Source organism: Rhincodon typus, chromosome 21 (assembly GCF_021869965.1).
Source record: "Rhincodon typus isolate 14 chromosome 21, sRhiTyp1.1, whole genome shotgun sequence".
Taxonomy (NCBI): Eukaryota; Metazoa; Chordata; class Chondrichthyes; order Orectolobiformes; family Rhincodontidae; genus Rhincodon; species Rhincodon typus.
Window position 1 is genome coordinate 1,559,556 of NC_063352.1, and position 20,334 is coordinate 1,579,889.

Sequence of the window (20,334 nt, forward strand, 5' to 3'; positions counted from 1 at the left end):
TGCTTGGCCTGCTGTGTTCATCCAGCTCTACACCTTGTTATCTGTTAGCTCAAGCTTGGATACTGATCAGGTCTTGCTGCATTTGGACCTTGACTGTTTTAATATCTTAGGAATTTTGAACATTGCCACTTTTGACCTTATGATGGAGGGAGGGTCATTGGTGAAGCTGGTTGGACCTAGGACACTATCATTAGGCTCTCCTGCAGCGATGTTCTGGAGCCAAGATGACTCCCTTCCAACAACCACAACTAGATTCCTGTATGCCAGGTATGACTCCAACCAACAGAGTTTGCCCCAGACTCCTGTTGATTGCAGTTTTGCTAGGACTCCTTGATGCCACACTTGTACAAATGTAGCCTTGCTGTCAAGAGCTGTTATACTCTCAGCTGTCTTGTCCATGTTTGAACCAAGGCTGTAATGAGGTCAGGAGCTGAATGGCCTTGGTGGAACCCAAACTGGGTATCACTGAGCAGGTTATTGCGGAGGTGGTGCTGCTTGAAAGCACTGTTGATACCTCTTGACTGATTGAGAATAGACTGGGGCAGTAATTTATTCATTGAAGGGATGTGGATGTCACTGGCTGAGTCAGCCTTATTGCAGTGGGTCTGGAGTCACATATAGGCCAGACCAGGTAAGGATGGCAGGTTTCCTTCCTGCAAAGGTATAATTGAATTGAATTAGCTTTATTGTCACATACTCACATGAGTACAGTGAAAAGTTCACAAGTTGCCAGTTATGGTGCCATTTTATGTACAGAAATACCTAGGTACTGATTCTTTAGTCCAAATTCTTGGGGGAAAAAATTTAAAAAATAAAGAAATAGTCCAGCATTAGAGACCTTCAAAAGCACAAAATCATAGTAATACATCAGAAACATTAAAAAAAGTTCAGAATAACAGTACTTCTGTGATAATATAATAAAAACATTAAAACAGAATGTATGACAATGTCCACTTAGTCCATCTTGTGGCTCTGGGCTCGAGCACCTGACCGCCCCCACCCCGATCGGAATCCTGGGTCCAGGCCCGTATTGTCTTCAGCCATCGCCAAAGCAACCAAGTTGAAGGACCTACCGTGATGTTGCTGTGAGGAATGGCCAGATCCACAGCGCATTCTCCCCTTGCAGCTGCCCAAACACCTTAGTCAGAGCGGCACTACGCCAGCATGTGAACTCCAGTGGGAGGTGTAAACACATGAACCTGATGGGATTTTCCTGAACATTGGCAATTCATTGGTTATGGAATTGCTTAACCTTGTCTGCTTGCTGCTTATGCTAATCAGTACAAATAGTCTTGTTTTGTAGCCTTGCCAGAGTGGCACCTTATTTTTAGGTATGCTTGGTGCTGCTCCTGACATGCTGTCCTGCTCTCTTCTTTGAACCAGGGTTGATCCCTGATTTGGTGGTAATAGAGTGGGGGATTTGCTATGCTTATTGTTTTGGAGTATAATTCTGCTGATGGCCCACTGAGCCTAGTGGATGCCCAGTCTTGAGTTCGATTTGTTTGAAGTCTAATTCATTTAACATGGTGATGGCCTCCATTGTGACATGTGGCACTATGCTCACTGTGAAGATGGGTCTCTATCTTCGCAAGGGCCCTTAATTGCCTAATTGGACATTTTTTCAGTTGATCTCCTGTGCCATGTAACTCTGCCTCTAACCTTGGCCCCCAATTTCAATTGTGAGGATTTGTGGGTTTTAATTTAAACTCTAATTGCTGCTTTCTAATGAAGCTGTATTTTTGAGACCATCTGTATTATTGTGCCTGTCTTGCTGGCCTAGTTGTGTTGCCTTTTTCTGATTCTGTGCCCATCACCTCTGCTCAGATCCTTGCCTGCTAGTTCCATTTGTCTGAAGAAATCTTTTATCAGCTTTTTCTGAGCAGGCTCGGACATTATCTATGTGCTTGTGTATCCTTGCCTCTCTCTGACTTTTATTCCAACTCTGTCACCTGCAGCGATCCTGTGGGTGTACTATTAGCCTCCAGTGGCTGACCATAGTTCATTGCTCTGGATTCTTTGGGTTACCTCCCTTCATTCCCTACTCCTCCTCAGATTGTCAGGGGACTTGACTGGGTGGATCCCTTTTTAGGATAGACTAGAACTAGGGAGTGCAAATAAGCCTTCCCATACGAAATGGAGGTGAGAATTTTTTTAAGGGTTGTTAGTGTGTAGAATTCTCTTGAGGCAGTGTTGCCTGGGATACTGAACATATAATACTTGAGAGATTCTTGATTGACAAAAGAATCAGTGTACAGGGTAGACAAACCTGAGGCTGCTATCAAGTTGTCAAGTGGTAAAACTGACTCGATGGGCTGAATGGCCTATTCCTGCCCTTAGTTTGTATGTTTGTATATCAAATCCATTCTTGGGTGCTAACAGCTTTTGAGATCAGTGTGCCACTAGATCAATAAGCACACTCCTCTCCATGTTTGCCTCCATAATACCCACTCAAACCTAAGCATAGTCCTTACTATATGTGATCTTGTGGATGATTACGTTAACAGCGTGGCTCCAGTGTGACTGGAACTTGGCTTGTGTGTGGTGACACATTGCAATTTACTGAAGCCTCGCTGTCTAGTTATACATTACACCACCTGTCCCATTCAGTCATGGTGCTTTTGTGGCCCAGATAGAGAAGGGAGCAAGACAGATCAGAATCACGCAGAGCTCAATCAGCAGATCTGTACAGGAGCGGAGGGAAGATATCCTGGGGAAGCATAGTTTGGGACTTGGGGTGTCGCAGTAAACAACAAGAATTGCAGTGTGTTCCTGCCTCCCAGATTTGAGTCCCAATTTTTGCCTCAACTCTTGTGCTAGCCCAGATTACAGGCTAAATTTTTTGTGAACTGCTGAGGGAATGCTTCACGTTGGAGATGCCACCTTTTGATTTTGGCATTAAAACTTATTGTGTGTGTGGAAAAACCCCATAGCACTAGAACATAGTATTCTCACTGTCCTGGCTAACTAACACCTCGAACAAATGATCAAATCACTGTTTGTTTCCTTGCTGCATGTGGTTGGGCTTCTGCAATCTCCTGCGTTACAATAGTGACTGTACTTCTAAAGTACTTTATTGACTTGGACACTCCTGAGATGGTGACATGTTATACAATTTAATCTTTAATATCACCACTTAGACAAGGTCCTAAGAAAGTCATAAGGTGACAGTTTTGCAATTGGAGACAGCAAGAACTGCAGATGCTGGAGTCAGTCAATACAGTGTGAAGCTAGAGGAACACAGCAGGTCAGGCTGCATCAGAGGAGCAGGAGAGTTGATGTTTCGGCCCTAGACCCTTCATCACTTTTGCAGTTCATTTTCAGTCCTTGGCATCTACGTTGTCTTTGACATAGTGGATTGTAGTATCCTCCTTTATTCAGTTCGGTGGACTGCCCACTACTTTGGTTTTTATTCACTTGTGGGATGTGGGCATCACTGGCTGAGCCAGCACTTACTGCCTGTCCCTAGTTACCTTTGAGAAGGTGGTGAGCTATCTTTTTGAAGAGCTGCAGTCCATGTACTGTAGGTTGACCCACAATAGCCTTACGGAGGGATTTTGACCCAGTGATACTGAAGGAATGGTGACATTTTTCCAAGTCAGGCTAGTGAGTGGCTTGGAGGGAAATTGCAGGTTGCGGGGTACCTGTGTATCTGCTGCCCTTGCCATTCTAGTTGGGAGTGGTTATGGGTTTGAAGGTGCTGCCTAAGGACCTTTTGTGAATTTCTGCAGTGCATCTTGTACATAGCATGCATGCCGCTACTGACAGTTGGTGATGGCGGGAGTGGATGTATGCCAAACAAATGGGCTGTTTGGATGGTGTCAAACGTCTTGTGTCATTGGAGCTGCACCCATCCAGGCAGGTGTGGATTATTGCATCATACTCCTGACTTGTGCCTTATATATGAAGGACATGCTTTGAGAAGTCAGGAGGTGAGTCACTTGCTACAGAATTCTTATGCTGTGACCTGCTCTTGTAGCCACTGTGTTTATGTAGTGAGCTCAGTTGAGTTTCTGGTCACTTGTAACCTCAGGATCTTGGTAGTGGAGGATTCAGTGATGTTATAGCCATCAAATGTTAGGGGGCTGTGGTTAGATTGTCTCCTATTGGAGGTAGCCACTACCTGGCATTTGTGTGGCATGAATGTTATTTGCCTCTTTTTCCAGTCTGGATCTTGTCCTGGTCTTGTTGCATTTGAATGTTGAGTCCCAATTTTTGCCTCCACTCTTAATTTAGGCTATAATCTAGGCAAGCATTTTTGTGATCTGCTGAGGGAATGCTCCATGTTGGAGATGCCACCTTTTGATTTTTGGCATTAAAATATCTGAGGAGTCATGAACAGTGTTGAACATTGCACTTCTGAATTTGCACAGAGATTTGGGAGATCTAGTCCAGGATTCTGTGAAGGTAAACTTACAGGTTGAGTCAGTAGTTAGGAAGGCAAATGCAACTTTGGCAATAATTTTGAGAGGACTTAAATATAGAACATAGAACATTACAGCGCAGTACAGGCCCTTCGGCCCTCGATGTTGCGCTGACCTTGTGAAACCAATCTGAAGCCCCATCTAACCTACACTATTCCATTATCATCCATATGTTTATCCAATGACCATTTAAATGCCCTTAAAGTTGGCGAGTCTACTACTTTTGCAGGCAGGGCATTCCACACCCTTACTACTAGCAGAGATGTACTTTTGAGGCTCTGGTCAGCCTATGTTGGGAGTACTGTGCGCATTTTTAGGCCCCATATCTTAGGAAAGATGTACTGGCCCTGGAGCAGGTTCAAAGGATGTTCATGAGAATGGTCCCAGGAATGGAAAACTTAACATATGAGGAACATTTGAGGGCTGTGGTCCATACTCAATGGAGTTTAGAAGGATGATGGGGGGGGAGTCCAATTTTTTTAATTCATTCACGGGATGTGGGCGCCACTGACCAGGCAGCATTTATTGCCCAGAGAGCAGTTCAGAGTCAACCACATTGCTGTGGGTCTGGAGTCACATGTAGGCCAGACCAGGTAAGGATGGCAGTTTCCTTCCCTAAAGGACATGAGTGAACCAGATGGATTTTTCCAACAATGGATTTATGGTCGTCATTAGACTCTTAATTCCAGATAGTAATTGAATTCAAATTCTACCATCTGCCATAGCGGGATTCGAACCCGGGTCCCCAGAATGTTATTTGGGTCTCTGGATTAATGGTCCAGTGATAACACCACTAGGTCATCGTCTCCCGTTGTAATTGAAACTTACAGAATACTGAATGGCCTGGACACAGTGGATGTTGGGAAGATGTTCCCATTGGTAGGAGAGACCATGACCCGAGGGCGCAGGCTTAGAGTAAAGGGAAGACCTTTTAGAACGGAAATAAGGAGAAACTTCTTCAGCCAGAGAGTGATGAATCTATGGAACTTGCTGCCAGAGAAGGCTGGGGAGGCCAGGGCATTGAGTATATTTAAAACTGAGATAGATAGGTTTCTTGATTGTCAAGGGGATCAAGGGTTATGGGGAGAAAGCGGGAGAATGGGGTTAAGAAACTTAGCCATGATTGAATGGTGGAACATATTTGATGGGCTGAATGGCCTAATTTCTGCTCCCAGGTCTTATGGTCTACCATTGCCAAACATCCCCACTTCTGACCCTTTGGAGGGAAGGTCATTGATGAAGCAACTGAAAGATGCTTGGGTCTAGGACACTACCCTGGGGAACTCCTGCAGAAATGTTCTAGAGCTGAGATGACTGACTTAAAACAACCACGATCGTCTTCCTGTGTGTCAGGTATGACTCCAAGCAACATAGAGTTCCTCCCCCACCCCCCCATTCCCATTGATTCTAGCTTTGCTAAGAGTTCCTGATGGCACACTCACTGGTCTTGATGTCAAGGGTGTTACTCTCACCTGACCTCACTTCTGGAATTCAGCTCTTTTGTCTGTTTGAACCATGGCTGTCATGAAGTCAGGAGCTGAGTGACTCTGGTGGAACCCAAACTGGATATCACTGAGCAGGTACTACTTGATGACACCTTCCACTGCTACTCTCAATTCTCTTCTTCTCCCCACCCACTCACGTCTATGGGGTGAATTTATACTTGCAGATACATTTTATTTTGTTCAAAAAGCGCACAATTTATAGACAGTCAGTCAACGTGGTGTTTTATAAATTCTTACTTTAGAAATAAAACCAGCCTGACTCCAAACCAAAACACAAACAGATTCTAGACAAGGTCTCAAATCTGACATGCATTGTCTGACCTAAAATGTTACCCCTTCCTTACACTGATAAAACCTTTAGTTCTAAATAAAAACCAAAAGAACTGCGGATGCTGTAAATCAGGAACAAAAACAAAGTTGCTGGAAAAGCTCAGCAGGTCTGGCAGCATCTGTGGAGGAGAAAACAGAGGTAACGTTTCAGGTCCGGTGACCAGTTCTGAGGAAGGATCACTGGACCCGAAACGTTACCTCTGTTTTCTCCTCCACGGATGCTGAGTTAACGTTTCGGGTCCAGTGATCCTTCCTCAGAACTGGTCACCGGACCCGAAACGTTACCTCTGTTTTCTCCTCCACAGATGCTGCCAGACCTGCAAACCTTTAGTTCTCTCATGACCATGACTTGAAAGGAATTTGGGGATCTACATATACATATTAATCAATCAAAACCTTCAAACTGATTTAAAGATTTAACAGCATCTTAGGTTTGTTTCGTATTTCCTTATCAGTGGTGTGAACCTTTGATCTTTTACTTATAAATTCTGTGTCTGATACTACCTCTGTCACTAACACCTGAAGAAGGACTGAGGCTCCAAAAGCTTGTTTTCAACTAAACCTGTTAGACTATAACCTGGTGTTGTATGATTTCTGACCTTGTCCACCCCAGTCCAACCTGGCACCAACAAATCATACTTTGCTGATGATTGCTGGAGCATGATGTACCCTGCTGTTTGTGTGAAGGATATCCATGGACAATTTTCCACATAGTCGGGTTGATGCCATTGTTGTAGCTGTACTGGTACAGCTGGGCTAGGGGAGCAGTAAGTTTTGGAATACAAGTCTTCAGTATTGTTTCTGGAATGTTGCCAGGTTGACTGATGCCACTGATCTTGGTTCCCATCCCAAACTCCACATCCTTGCCCTTGACTTTACCCATCATTTATCACTTCCTCTGTTTACATCAGACAGTTCCCAAAATGTGTTCTTTGCTTTTTTGAATGATTTAGTGGAATGTAGAATTTGCTGGCAAGGCCAGTAATTGTTGCCCATTCCTAAATTGAATGGATTGCTCGGCTGTTTTACATCTCAGTTGCACCAACCAGGTTGCTGTGGGTCTTGGGTCATGTAGTAAGAATGGTAAATTTCCTTCCATAAAGCATGTTGGCAAATTAGATTCTCTTTATATGACAATTGATCATAGAGACTAGCTTTATATTTCATATACCTTATTTATTTTAAAATTCCACCTTCTGCTGTGGTGGGATTTAAACCCATGCCCGATTCTTCCATGATACAGACCCCACACCTCCACTTTTATCATTACTCATATCTGCCCCCTCAAACAGTCAGTTGTTGAAACATCTGTGCAGCCTTTGTGACCTCTAGATTCTTCAATTCTTATCTAGATGATTCTTCATCAGAACTCTGAAGAATCATCTAGGTTGAAAAAGTTAGCTTACTCTCTTTCTCTCCATAGATGCTGTCTGACCAGTTATGATCTCCAACATTTGTAGTTCAGTACACATTCCAGCATCTGTAGTAATTTGCTTCTGCAATTCTTATACTTTCCTCATTTTGTTTTGCTTCACTTCATCTGCCCTTTGTAACTTCTAGCTCATGCTCATTTTTCTGTCACCCATCAGGTTGTACTTGATGATCAGTTCTGTTCTTGCTGTTAATGTTATACTCTAATAGATAATTGTAGTTAAACAGCCAAGCCCACACTTTTTCTGGTCATGCTTATTTCAGTTCTCTCACTGCTTATTACTAGCTCCCCATATTGATACAACCACCTCAATCCCAGTTAACTTAACTAATATATCCATCATTTGTTCCCTTATTCCATTAAGTGTCAGGTATTCATTCAGACCAGATGACATGGGAGCAGGCTTGTGTGGGCTTCTCCCACAAAGTTTAAAGTTCTAACTCTTGGTTTTTCTCCTCAATGGCCTTCCCCTCTGTCTTTAATCTGCTTCAAAACTACACCTTGATAATTCACTGTTCCTTTGCCTCCATCCTCTTGCACTTAATTGTTAGCAGCTGTGCTTTGTATCAAGTCATGTAACGTCATACTGTAGAATTAGTTCCTGTGTCTCTATGTGCCTTTATTCAGTGCCCTTCATAAAATCCACCTCTTTGACCAAGATTTTGGTTGTCCCTCCTTTGGCTAAAGTTCAGTTTTTCTGAATTTTGTCCATGTTCTTTAAAGATATTACACAAATGTGGGATATTGTTGTGCACATGTTGAAAGCAATGAGCCCAATCTGTGTAGTGTTATCAACTTCCCACATACTTGATCTCTTATTGCTGTGGTCACTATTATGATTGTTTGCTTTATTGTAGGAGTATCAGGTTTGTGGGTTCCTTCACTGTTCTAAGATGGGTGCAGCCCCATTATTAGAGCTTAAGATACTGATTCCCAAGAAGAATCATATTGCTATCTATGAGCTCCTTCTCAAGAATCGAGTAATAATGGCCAAGAATGATGTGCATATGCCAAAACATCCAGAACTGGCAGGCAAAAATGTCCCTAACCTGCACATAATGAAGGCCATGCAGTCTTTGAAATCACAAGGTTATGTAAAGGAGCAATTTGGTTGCTGAAGCTTCTGCTACTTGACAAACAAGGGCATCCAATGTCTGCGTGACTACCTTCACCTTCCTCCTGAAACTTTTCCTGCTACTGTGCATTGGCAGCCTTGTCCTGAGGCTGCCTGGCCAAGGCCTAAAGGTCTAGGTGAGGAGCATCCAACTCATTTTTGCAGTGAAGCTGACAGAGACACTTGCAGACGGGCTGCTTCCCTTGGGCACAGGCATAAAGTCTGGAGCAACTGCAGAATTCCAGTTTAGAGGTGGATTTGGCCGTTGTGGACGGCCTCAATAAATATGTACAATTTGTTGCTTAAAAATAAAGTCAACTGAAATACAAAAAATTGTTCTTGCTATTTTCTTGCAATCTGATCTAAGCTGCCAAGTTCTTTTCCAAACAGGGACCATTAAATATGCCCTTAATCTTCAATCAGTGGAGGAATGGTTTAGTTTAGATTTTTAGTTATGTTTGGTTATGGAGGATATAAGACAATTGAAGCTTTCTTGTTCTTTGATTTTTCTACTATTGCAATTAAAATTTTAGTGTTTATGGGATATAGTTGTGATATTGCAGAAAAAACATACTGAATATGCGCAGGTATAGTTTTGAAATTTATTTAGCAACTTGTGTTCTACTGTCTGGATTTGTTTTCCCTCGGTATGCATTCTTGAAACTTGACATTTATACGATTTGAGAAATATTTATTTTTCAGGAACATATGATATTCTTTGTTTACTTGCAATTAGAAGTGAAACAGATTTTGATCTTTCCTCACTCAGTCCTTGATCCTTTTGTTCACCATAGCTCTCATTTAGTGGGTTTGATGCTGACCATTGGATTTATTTTCCTCAATATAACAAATGCACTAGTCACGAGCAACCCAGGTAAAAGACCAGGCCATTTAAACAAAAATGGGCTTTACTTAAAGGCAGAGCAAACATCAGCACTTCTGCATTCTAGCTCTGGCTAGTACCAGTTAATTTAGTGGAATATTCTGTTTTCAAGAATGGCAGTGGGTAATGCAGAATACCAATGTTAAAAAAAAAACTTGTGACAGGAGAGACAATTTCAAATAGTTTGTTCCTGAGAGGAAAGATTACTGTAAGATTAACAGTAGTGCTACTGACCTTTCACAATTGAATGATGAGCGTTTCAACTCCATTATTTATCCACACTTCCTGACCATGTGTCTAATAATTGTCACTTGTTCTTTGCCACTCCACTATTATCTTAATAATGGGCTGAAATTCATTCAAAATTTAGTTGCAGGTTTGTCCACTTCACAACCAAGATAGCCTTTGATAGCTCAAGTACCTTATGTCCACAGACCCTGTAACTGGTTTGGTTTTTACATTTGAGGTATGCATTTGCAAATTCATGTGAAGGTCATGTAGAAAGCGCTTTCAGATTGTAGCACTGGGGATTAAACTTAGTATACATTTGATACATGGTAATGTTTGTTTAAAAATGTAGCGTAACAGTGATCTTTCCAGCACATCAGTGGTTAGCGAACTTCTCAGGAGGATGTTAAGATAAGATCAAATAACAAATTTGAGATTAGTTTGCAATTTGGCTGATATTTCTCTGGAATCTTAGGTCAGGACCTTCATTGTCTAATGTCGTTAACAGACTGCTAGACGTGTGCTGCAGATATTGGAGTAAGCTTAATATAAATCCTTGTATGCTTCAAAAGGTTTTTCAATACAGAATTTAGTTCTCTGCACTTTTTCATTTGCGGAATTAGCTTTAGCTGAAAATGTCTATCCAGTGTGGTTTTTTCCCATCCGCGAAAAGTGCATATTGTCCATCCCTAGTTATGGAGAAAGTGCTGATGACCTGCCTTTTTGAACGACTGCGGTTCACCTGGTGCAGGTACTGCCGCAATGCTATTAGGGAGGGAATCTTGCAGATGGTGAGGTTCCCATGTGTCTGCTGCACCCATTCATCGATGATACAGTTTTCAGGTTTGAAAGGTATTGTTGAAGGAGATTAAAGTTGCTGAAATGCATCTTGCAGAGAGTCTGGGCTGCTGTTAGTGTGTTAATGGTATAGGGAATAAATATTGATGGTGGATTGGGTGCTAATCAAGTGGGCTACTTTGTCCTGGAAGTTTTCAAACTGCTTGTAAAAACAAAATGGTGCAGATCATGCAAATGCTGGAGGCACTTGGCAGGTCTGGCAGCATGTGTGGAGAAAGAGTGAAAGTTTCTTTTAATTCTTCTGACTATTCTGAAAAAGTATCATATTGGACTCAACTCAATTAAGGAAGTAATAACAGGATATTGGGGAAGTCAAACTACATTCCATTGGAGTTAGCATGGTTATGAAGTGTGAATCATGTTTGATTAATTTGGTAGAGTTCTTTGAAGATATAACAAACAACGTAGATAATGGGAATTCTGCAAATGTTTATCTGGACTTTTGGAAGGTATTTGATGAGGGGCCATATGAAAAGTTAATATGCAAAGTAAAGCCACATTGGGTTGGAGGTAATTTATTAGATTGGATAGACAATTAGCTGACCAACAGAAAGCAGAGTTGGGATAAATAGGTCTTTTTGAGGTTGGCAAGATGTAACTAGTGGGGTGCCACAGACCTCGAGCCCTGGCTATTTATGTTTGTCTATATTTGGGACTCTTCAGGTATTGAAGCAATCCATGCCCTGGACAATATTCAGGCTTGGGCTGTCAAGTGGCATGTAACATTTTGTGGCACACAAATGCCAAGCAATGACCATCTCCAATAAGAGACAATCTGATTACCACTCTGTCATTCAGTGGTGTTGAATCCCTCACTATCAACATCCCGGGAGTTACCATGAACCAGAAACTTAACTGGACTTGCCATATAGATACAGTGGCTACAGGAGCAGGTCAGAGGCAAGGAATCCTGCAGCGAGTAACTCACCACCTGTCTCCCCAAAGCCTGTCCACAATCTACAACGCACTAGTCAGGAGTGAAATGGAATACTCCTCACTTGTCTGGATTAGTACAGCTCCAACAAAACAAAAAATCTTGACACATTCTAGAAGCTGGCTAGATTGGCACCACACCTCCAACCATCCACTCCCTTTACCACTAATGCTCAGTGTGTACTATCTGCAAGATGCACTGCAAAGATTTGCTAAATATCCTTCGACAGCAAGTTCCGAACCCATGACCACTTCCAGCTAGAAGGACAAGGGCAGCAGATACATGGCAACATCACCATCTGCAAGTTCCCCTCCATGCCACTTGGAACTATATTGTCATTCCTTCACTGTCACTGGGTCAAAATCCTAGAATTCCTAGCCAACAGCATTGTGGGTCTACCTATAGCACATGGACTGCAGCAATTCACCAGCACATTCTCAAAGGCAATCAGGATGGGCAATAAATGCTGACCCAGCCAGCGATGCCCATGTCTTAGTGAGTTGAAAAATACTGGTGTCTTGGATGTGGGGATAGAAGCAACTATAGCCAAATTTGCATATGGTATTAAAATAAGTGGGATAGTTACTTGCAATGAAGAAATGAGGAAGTTACAACTGGATATTTGTAGTTTAGGTGAATGGACCACAATTTGGCAGATGAAGTTTACTTGGATAGTGAGATTTTCTTGTTTTTACAAAGAGAATTTGATCTAATTTGCATCAGTATTCACCCAGGAGCAGGGTATGAAGCATCGTGAGATTTCTGTGGAGCATGCTAGTATGCTACAGCATTTTTGAGATCAAGAAAGAAGTGGTGTTGGATCACTTGAGTACTAAGGTGGATAAGCCCCCAGGGCCTGATGGTATCTACCCCAGGTTACTGAGAGAGGCAAGAGAGGAGATTGCTGGGGCCTTGATCAAGATCTTTGTATCCTCATTAGCCACAGAGGTCCCAGAGGACTGGTGAGTAGCTAATGTTGTTCCTCTGTTTAAGAAGGGAAATAGGGATAATCCAAGAAACTACAGACCAGTGAGTCTCCTATCGGTGGTTGGGAAGCTGTTGGACAGAATTCTTTGGGATAGGATTTATGCACATTTGGAAAAGCATGGCCTAATTAGAGACAGATAGCATGGCTTTGTGGACAGGTCATGTCTTAGTAACTTGATTGAATTTTCCCAGGAAGTGGCAAAGATGATAAATGAGGGTAAACCAGTGGAGGATGATTACATGGATTTTTAGTAAGGCTTTCAACAAGGTTTCTCATGGTAAACTCATCCAGAAGATTAAGATGCGTAGGATCCACAGTGACTTGGCCACATGGATTCAGAATTGGCTTGCCCACAGAAGAGAGGGTTTTGGTGGAAGGGTGTTTCTGAGGCTTGAGTTCTGTGACTAGTGGTGTTCCGCAGGGATCCATACTGGGACTTCTGATTCTGATTTGTATAAATAACTTGGATAGAAATGTAGATGGGTGGGTTAGTAAGTTTACAGATGATACAAAGATTGGTGGAGTTGTGCTAGTACAGAAGTTTGTCAAAGGATACAACAAGATATAGATCAGTTGCAGACATGGGCAGAAAAATGGCAGATGGAGGTAAGTATTTAGGTGCTGCACTTTGAGAGATCAAATATTAAGGGAAAGTGTACAGTTAATGGCAGGACCCTAAACAGTATTGATGTACAGAGCGATGTTGGGGTTCAAGTCCATAGCTCCCTGAAAGTGACCACACAAGTAGATAGGGTGGTAAAGAAGGCGTATGGCATGCTTGCCTTTATTAGTTGGGGAATTGAGTATAAGAGTCAGGATGTCATGTTGCAGCATTTTAAAAATTTGGCTACACTTGGAGTATTTCATTCAGTTCTGGTCGCCATATTACAGGAAGGACGTGGAGGCTTTGGAGAGGGTGCAGTAGAGGTTTACCAGGATGTTGCCTGGATTAGAGGGTATGAGCTATGAGGAGAGGCTAGAAAAACTCAGGTTGTTCTTTTCTAAAATGGTGGAGGCTGAGGGGAGAGTTGATTAGAAATTTATAAATTTCTAGATGCATAGATAGGGTAGACGGTCAAATTTTCTTCCGGAGTTGAAATGTCTAGCACCAGGGGGCATGCATTTACAATGAGAGGGAGAAAATTCAAAGGAGATGTAAGGGGCAAGTTTTTTATGCACAGTGTGGTAGAAGCGTGGAGCACACTGCCAGGATTGGTGGTGGAGCCAGATATGACAAGGTCATTTAAGGGATTTTAAGTGTATGAATGTGCAAGGAATGGAGGGATATGGACCAAAGGCAGGCAGAAGGGATTAGTTTAATTTGGTGTCATTTTCGGCACAACATTGTGGTCTGAAGGGCCTGTTCCTGTGCTGTACGGTTCTGTGTTCTAATTTAGAGATGGATGCGGGCAGTGGGTGAGGGTGAGTTTGGAGTAGAAATCACCATATCCTGTTCACATTTTGCTGATTTTGAACTTTTGGAATGGAGCACGTAATTATTTAGATCTACTTCAGTTAAGTATGATTATCAACTTGAAATTTCGTGATTGTTTTCTGATGGAGACTAATAATTTTAAAATATGAATAGATTCTTAAAAAGCGTATTCTTGTTCAAAATGCTGAAGTCACATCTGAGCTTATTTACCATAGATTTTCCTTCTATTCTGGTAGATCTCTATTAAAGATCTCACATGAAGGTTGTGTATTTATAAGTTGATTTTGGCTTATGTTGGGAAACTTCCATTTTAAGGAAACAACAACAAAGCACTGATGACTCTCCTAAGAAATTTTGACTGCCCAGGAGTGTTCTTTTTAACATTGTTGTGGAATGCTCTGAATGGATGTTATCTAGAATGTATGAACATAGAATCAATCCATCTCCATGGCAACTCTTAGACTTGTAATGTTTTTGAAAACAAAAAGCTGAACATTAAGAATGCAAGCGCATCAATAATGTGTCATGAAGTCCAAACAAAAGTGTTGTCTTTCTGCATTCCTTTAAGTAACCAAATTGAATTCCAAAACAGCAGTGATTACCATAACTTCATTCTCTCTGGAGATGACTGGATTCTTGTCAGTGTACTGTAATGGCAGTAACCACTCACACTTTTCGGTGACCATGAATGGTAAAGTTAGCTGTCCTCATGATTAATTGATTTAAGACAAAAGTTGAATATGACTTGTTGTATTTGGAGAGCATATGGGTTTTGAACAAACACTGGACAATTGGTAGTCTTTTTTTTATTTTAAATTGACAGGATAGGGGTGTTGCTCACTAGGCCACCATTTATTGCCCATCCCAAGTTGCTGTTGCGAAGATGAGCTGCTGCCTTGGACCACTGCAGTCTGTTTGCTAGTATTTTAATAAGCCATTTGGAAGCCAGGTGTCTACAGTTGCTTTGTGTTTTTAAAAATAGTGGAGGAAAAATTTGAAGGGTAGAAGAATTCAACTGGTGTGTTTTTTAATGAAATGCTTTTGGGGGTCTTGTGGTATAATGGTAGTGTCCCTGCCTTTCACCCAGAATTATGTGTTCAAGTCCTACCTGTGCTGTAGGTGTCATAACCTGCCTTTACAGGTTGAAAGAGTTTTAGCAATGTTGAAAATTAAAAAAAACTTTAAAAAAAACAAAGGATTTAAGATGCATCGTCAAGCGAAATGACAACCTGTAGTTATCTGTGATGCTTGTGAGCACATTGAGTTTGCCATTAGACTTTTACTTGAGTTCTAGATATATTTTTAAAATCAAAAATGAACTTGCCAAATTTACAATCAATGGGGCTTGCCCATGAGCCTTCCACAGTGTTGATAAGTTCAAGATTATGCATTGGGGAGTAGTCGCAACTTTGCTTTAGTAAACAATGCCTTAGTGTGTGACCTGACTTGGCCTTCAATTGATGACTTCAGGGACCATCAGTTGGATAACTCTCAGTGCACTGCTGCCCTTTCTCCAATCCTAAACAGGAACAGTCATTTACATTAGTTAGGTGTAAAATTATAAGTCTCCCATGATGTCCAGTTGAAGGAAATCGGACAGCCTCAGTTCTTGCTCCTGTTGACAATGAGGTTAAGATGAGCACTGCACTCATGACCCTGAAATGATGTCTGTAGAATGCATTGTATTTGCTGCTTTCCAAATGTAATATTTGGTAAGAAAACCATGGAAAAGTTTAGGTTTTTTTTCTCCCCCAAGTTGGAAGGAACTCAACTTTTTTGTTGTGAAATAGACTTTTAAAAGAAGGAATCCATTGAAAATAATTGGGTTAAAAACAGATTTCAAATTCATATTTACCTTGGATAGTGCCTTTTAAAGCTTATAACTTTGGTAATGCAATTCCCCTGATGTCCATTTTGAGGGAGTTGGGGAAAGGAAATGTTCAAAAGCAAGGTTGTCCTAGCATAGTGGTCCTGTTTAACTGGAAAAATAATCTTAATGTGGGTTCAAATCTCACCAGGGCAGTTAGAGAATTTAAATTCAGTTTTAGAAATCTGGCATCAGCAAACATTGCCATTGAAACTCTGATAAATGGGGGAAAAAAATCTCAAATTGGCTTATTAATTTCTCATCCACCTGCACTATACTAAATATTGAATTTTTGATCTATCTTGCATTGCTCTTGGTAAACTCATTTCATTTTAGAACGTTACAAGTGTTGTACATGCAAGTTCCATGTTGTTCACAAAATAATTGCGACTGACCTGTTCGAGCCAACACGTTTTTCATTCATAACCTCTTCAAGTCAACACCTTTGTTACCATTAACTGAGATGTTTTCTGAAGAAATTTGATTTCTGATCCAGAAAATTGATGATAGTGAACTAACTTTGCTATATATCTTCTGACATTTAGAACGTGTTAGATGTTGTCCAGGCTTTGTTTTTGCCGGGTGTCCTGCGTATAGGAACAAGCTATTCAGCCCGACCAATCTGTACTGGAGTTGATGCACCATTTGAACTTCCACCTTTCCTCTCCCAAATTTGTAATCGTAATCCTCTGTTTCTTTCTCCTTTGTACTTGCTTGCCCTTCTTAAACCACTGTGGCCCATGTGGTGTCAGTAGATCCACATTGCTGTTAGGGAGGGAGTGGGAGTTCTAGGATTTTGATCCAGCAACAGAAGAACTGGTGATACAGTTCCATGTCTGGATGGTATGTGGCTTGGAGAGGAACTTGGTGGTTGTGTTTTCTGATGTCCCTCCTGTTCTTGCCCATCTTGGGACAAGTCATGGGTTTGGATGTTGTCAAAAGAGCTCTAGTCAGTTGCTGCACTGTTTTGTAGTTGGTGTACACAGCTCTAACTGTACATTTGTGATGGAGGGAGTGAATTGTTGATATTGAGATAGGGTCCCAGTTAAGCAGGCTGTTTTATCTTGGATAGTGTTGAGCTTTGAGTGTTATTGGAACTGTGTTCGTCCAGGCAAGTGGAGAGTATTCCATCACACTTTTGATTTGGACCTTGTGTTGACTTAAGTGGACAGGTTTCTAGGAGGTAAGGTATTTGCTGCAGGACTCCTAGCCTCTGGCATACTTTGTAGCTACAGTATTTATATGGCTGGTGCAGTTCAGTTACTGGTTAATGGTTATCCCCAGGATATCGATAACTAAGGAATCAGCAAAGTAACATCATTGAATGTCAAGATGTGAGGGTGAGATTCTCTTTTGTTGGAGATGGTCATTGCTTGGCATTTGTGTACACAAATATTACTTGCTACGTATCAGCTTAAATCAGAAGTCACAGGACACCAGGTTACAGTTCAACAGGTTTATTTGAAATCACACAAGCTTTTGGAGCGCAACCCCTTCGTCAGGTGCAGTGACAGAGCAGAGCATACAGACATAGAGTTTATAGGTGGAGAGATCAAAAGATCATACAGCTGGTGTGAATGGAGTGTCAGATGACAAGTCTCTGCAGGTGACCAGGATTGTTAGACGGTGTGTAAAATGTCAACAGCTGAATTACCAGTGAAGGGATGAACTATAATCCGATTAAGTGAGGCAGAGAGATAATTACAAAAAAATTAATAAGGTGGTGCTGCAGCTAGCTGGTGTTCATGAATCCTGCTACCAAGAGACATGACCAACTATCACTCATTTTGGCTGGGACAACGTAGACATCCTAAGACAAGCCAAGCAAAGACTCGGGAGAATTCCTGGAGGCTTGGAACTCAAAGCGGAACTCCATTAATAAACTTGTAGAGCTGGACCCCATATACCAGCCACTAAGAAACAAATCTGGAAACGACGCCACCCACCCCAGCCGATCTGGACACACAAATAGCAAGCGAGACAGAAAACCAATGCTTCACCCAAGGTGCACTGATGATGTTACCTAGTACGGTGACGAAATGTTTGCGAACAAACTTACCAGCTTGGCGAGCAAGTCAACAACCATAACTGTCAGAGTCTCTCTGCATTTGGGCACAGATCGCCAGTTTGAGAAGTCCTATATTGTGACTGATGACTACACAATTCTCAATGAACATCCCCAATTCTGACCTTCTGAGAGAGGGAAGGTTGTTGATGAAATACCTGAAGAACTTCTGCGGAGATGTCCTGGAGCTGCGATGACTGACCTCCAACTATGACCATCTTCATTTATGCTGTGTTATACTCCAATCAACAGTGAGTTCCCCCGATTCCAATTGACTGTATTTTTGTTAGGGCTCCGTGATGCCACTCTTGGTCAAGTGCAGCCTGATATTAAGGGCAGTCATCCTTTGCTGAACACTATAGTTCAATTCCTTGATCCACATTTAGATCAGCACTGCAGCCAGGATGGTCAGGAGTTGAGTAACCTTGGTGGAACCCATACTGTGTGTCAATGATTGATTTATTGTCACGTGTACTGAAATACAGTGAAAGGATTTGTTTACGAGCAATGTAGGCAGATCATAGTAAGCAGAGGATGTACAGATCAAAAAGACTTAGAGGCATACAGGTTACATTGAACAGGGCATGTGCTAGGTGAGGTGAGTTTAGCATTAGCAAGATCAGCCTTATTGAAGGCTAGAGAGTCCATTCATCGGTCTGATAATGGCTGGGAGGAAGCTGTTCCTGAACCTGCTCGTGCGTGTGTTCAGACTTCTGTATCTTCTGTCTGACAGAAGAGGTTGCAGACGGTCATGACCAGGGTATGATGGATCTTTGATGTTTGCAGTGTTTCTGTGGCAGCAAACCGTATACCTGGTGTCCATGGGTGGAAGCTTGGCTTCCGTGATGGTCTGGGCAGTGCACGCAAACTTCTTTGGTTCCTTATGGTCTGGGACAGAACAGTTGGAATACCAGGCAAGTATGCACCCGGACAACGGTGCATCTGTAGAAGTTGGTGAGGAACCTTATGGACGTGCCAAATTTCCTGAGCCGCCTGAGGAAGAGGCATTGTTGTTCTCGACTGCCACATCTACGTGGGAAGTCCAGGACAGGTTGTCTGTTGTTGTCACTCTGCGGAACTTGGTGCTCTTCACCCCCTCAAACTCAGTTCTGTTGATGTAGATGGGCACGTGTTCTTCTTTTCTTTCTGAAGTCAATGATCAGTCCTTTACGTTTGCTGACATTTAGACAGATTGTTTTCATCGCATCATGTCACCAAGCGCTGTATCTCTGTTCTGTAGTTTGACTCTGTTAGGTATCTGTCCCATTATGGTGGTGTCCTCAGCGAACTTGTAGATGGCGTTCGTTCGGAATTTGGAAACATAGTCGTAGGTAACGGGAGTACAGTAGGGAGCTGAGGCTGCATCCTTGGAAGGCTCCAGTGTTGAGAGTTATTGTGGAGAACGTGCAGCTACCTATTCTCACTGATTGCAGCCTATGGGTCAGATAGCTGAGGATCCAGTTGCAGAGGGTGGAGCTGAGACAAGGTCACGGAGTTTTGAGATCAGTCTGGAGGGATAATGATGTTGACTACAGCTCCACCTTCAATGAGCAGGAGTCTGACATAGGTGTCTTTGATGTTAAAATGTTCCAGGGATGAGTGTAGGGTTAAGGATATGGCATCCTCTGGACCTGTCACGTTGATAATGAGCCGCAAATTGTTGGGTAAGTGCCACTTGATTGTGCTTTCCATGTCATCTTCAATCATTTTGCTGATGTTTTAAGAGTAGTCTGAAGCCGCAGTTGTCCGGGGTGCAATGCTTCTTTTTGTCTGAAGGTATATCTGACCAATTTCCTATATTTTTGGGTGGATGCTAGTGTTGCAGCTTTACTGGAACAACTTGGCTAAGCGTATGGCTATTCTAGGGTATGTCTTCAGTATTTTTGCTGGAGTATTGTCAGGGCCCACAGCTTTTATGCTACTCAGTGCCTTCAGTCTCTTTTTGATATCACATGGAGTGAATTATCGGTTGAAGACTAGTATCTATGATGCTGGGACCTTGGGATGCCAAGGTGGACCATCCACTTGACGCTTCTTGTCTTTGCACTGCAGTGCTAAGCTACTATTGAGATTGGGGATATTTGTGGAGATTTCTCCTCCAGTGAGTTGTTTAATCATCCACTACCATTCATGAATAGACATCTAAGCTCTGCAGTACTCCTCTGATCCAGTGGATGTCAAATTGCTTTGTTTCATCTAATGCATGCTACTTATGCTGCCAGTGATGTTCAGCGTAAAGAAAAGTAATGTCAGCTGAGTACTTAATGGAGATAG

At 42.1% G+C, this 20,334-nt stretch overlaps 1 protein-coding gene and 1 pseudogene across 1 annotated transcript in view; both read left to right on the forward strand.

The window, feature by feature from the left end:
* smg1 (SMG1 nonsense mediated mRNA decay associated PI3K related kinase) overlaps positions 1-20,334 on the forward strand; it is a 170,708-nt gene that overhangs the window by 10,359 nt on the left and 140,015 nt on the right. The gene's annotated exons all lie outside the window — the stretch shown is intronic.
* LOC125485647 lies at positions 8,582-9,086 on the forward strand (annotated as a pseudogene).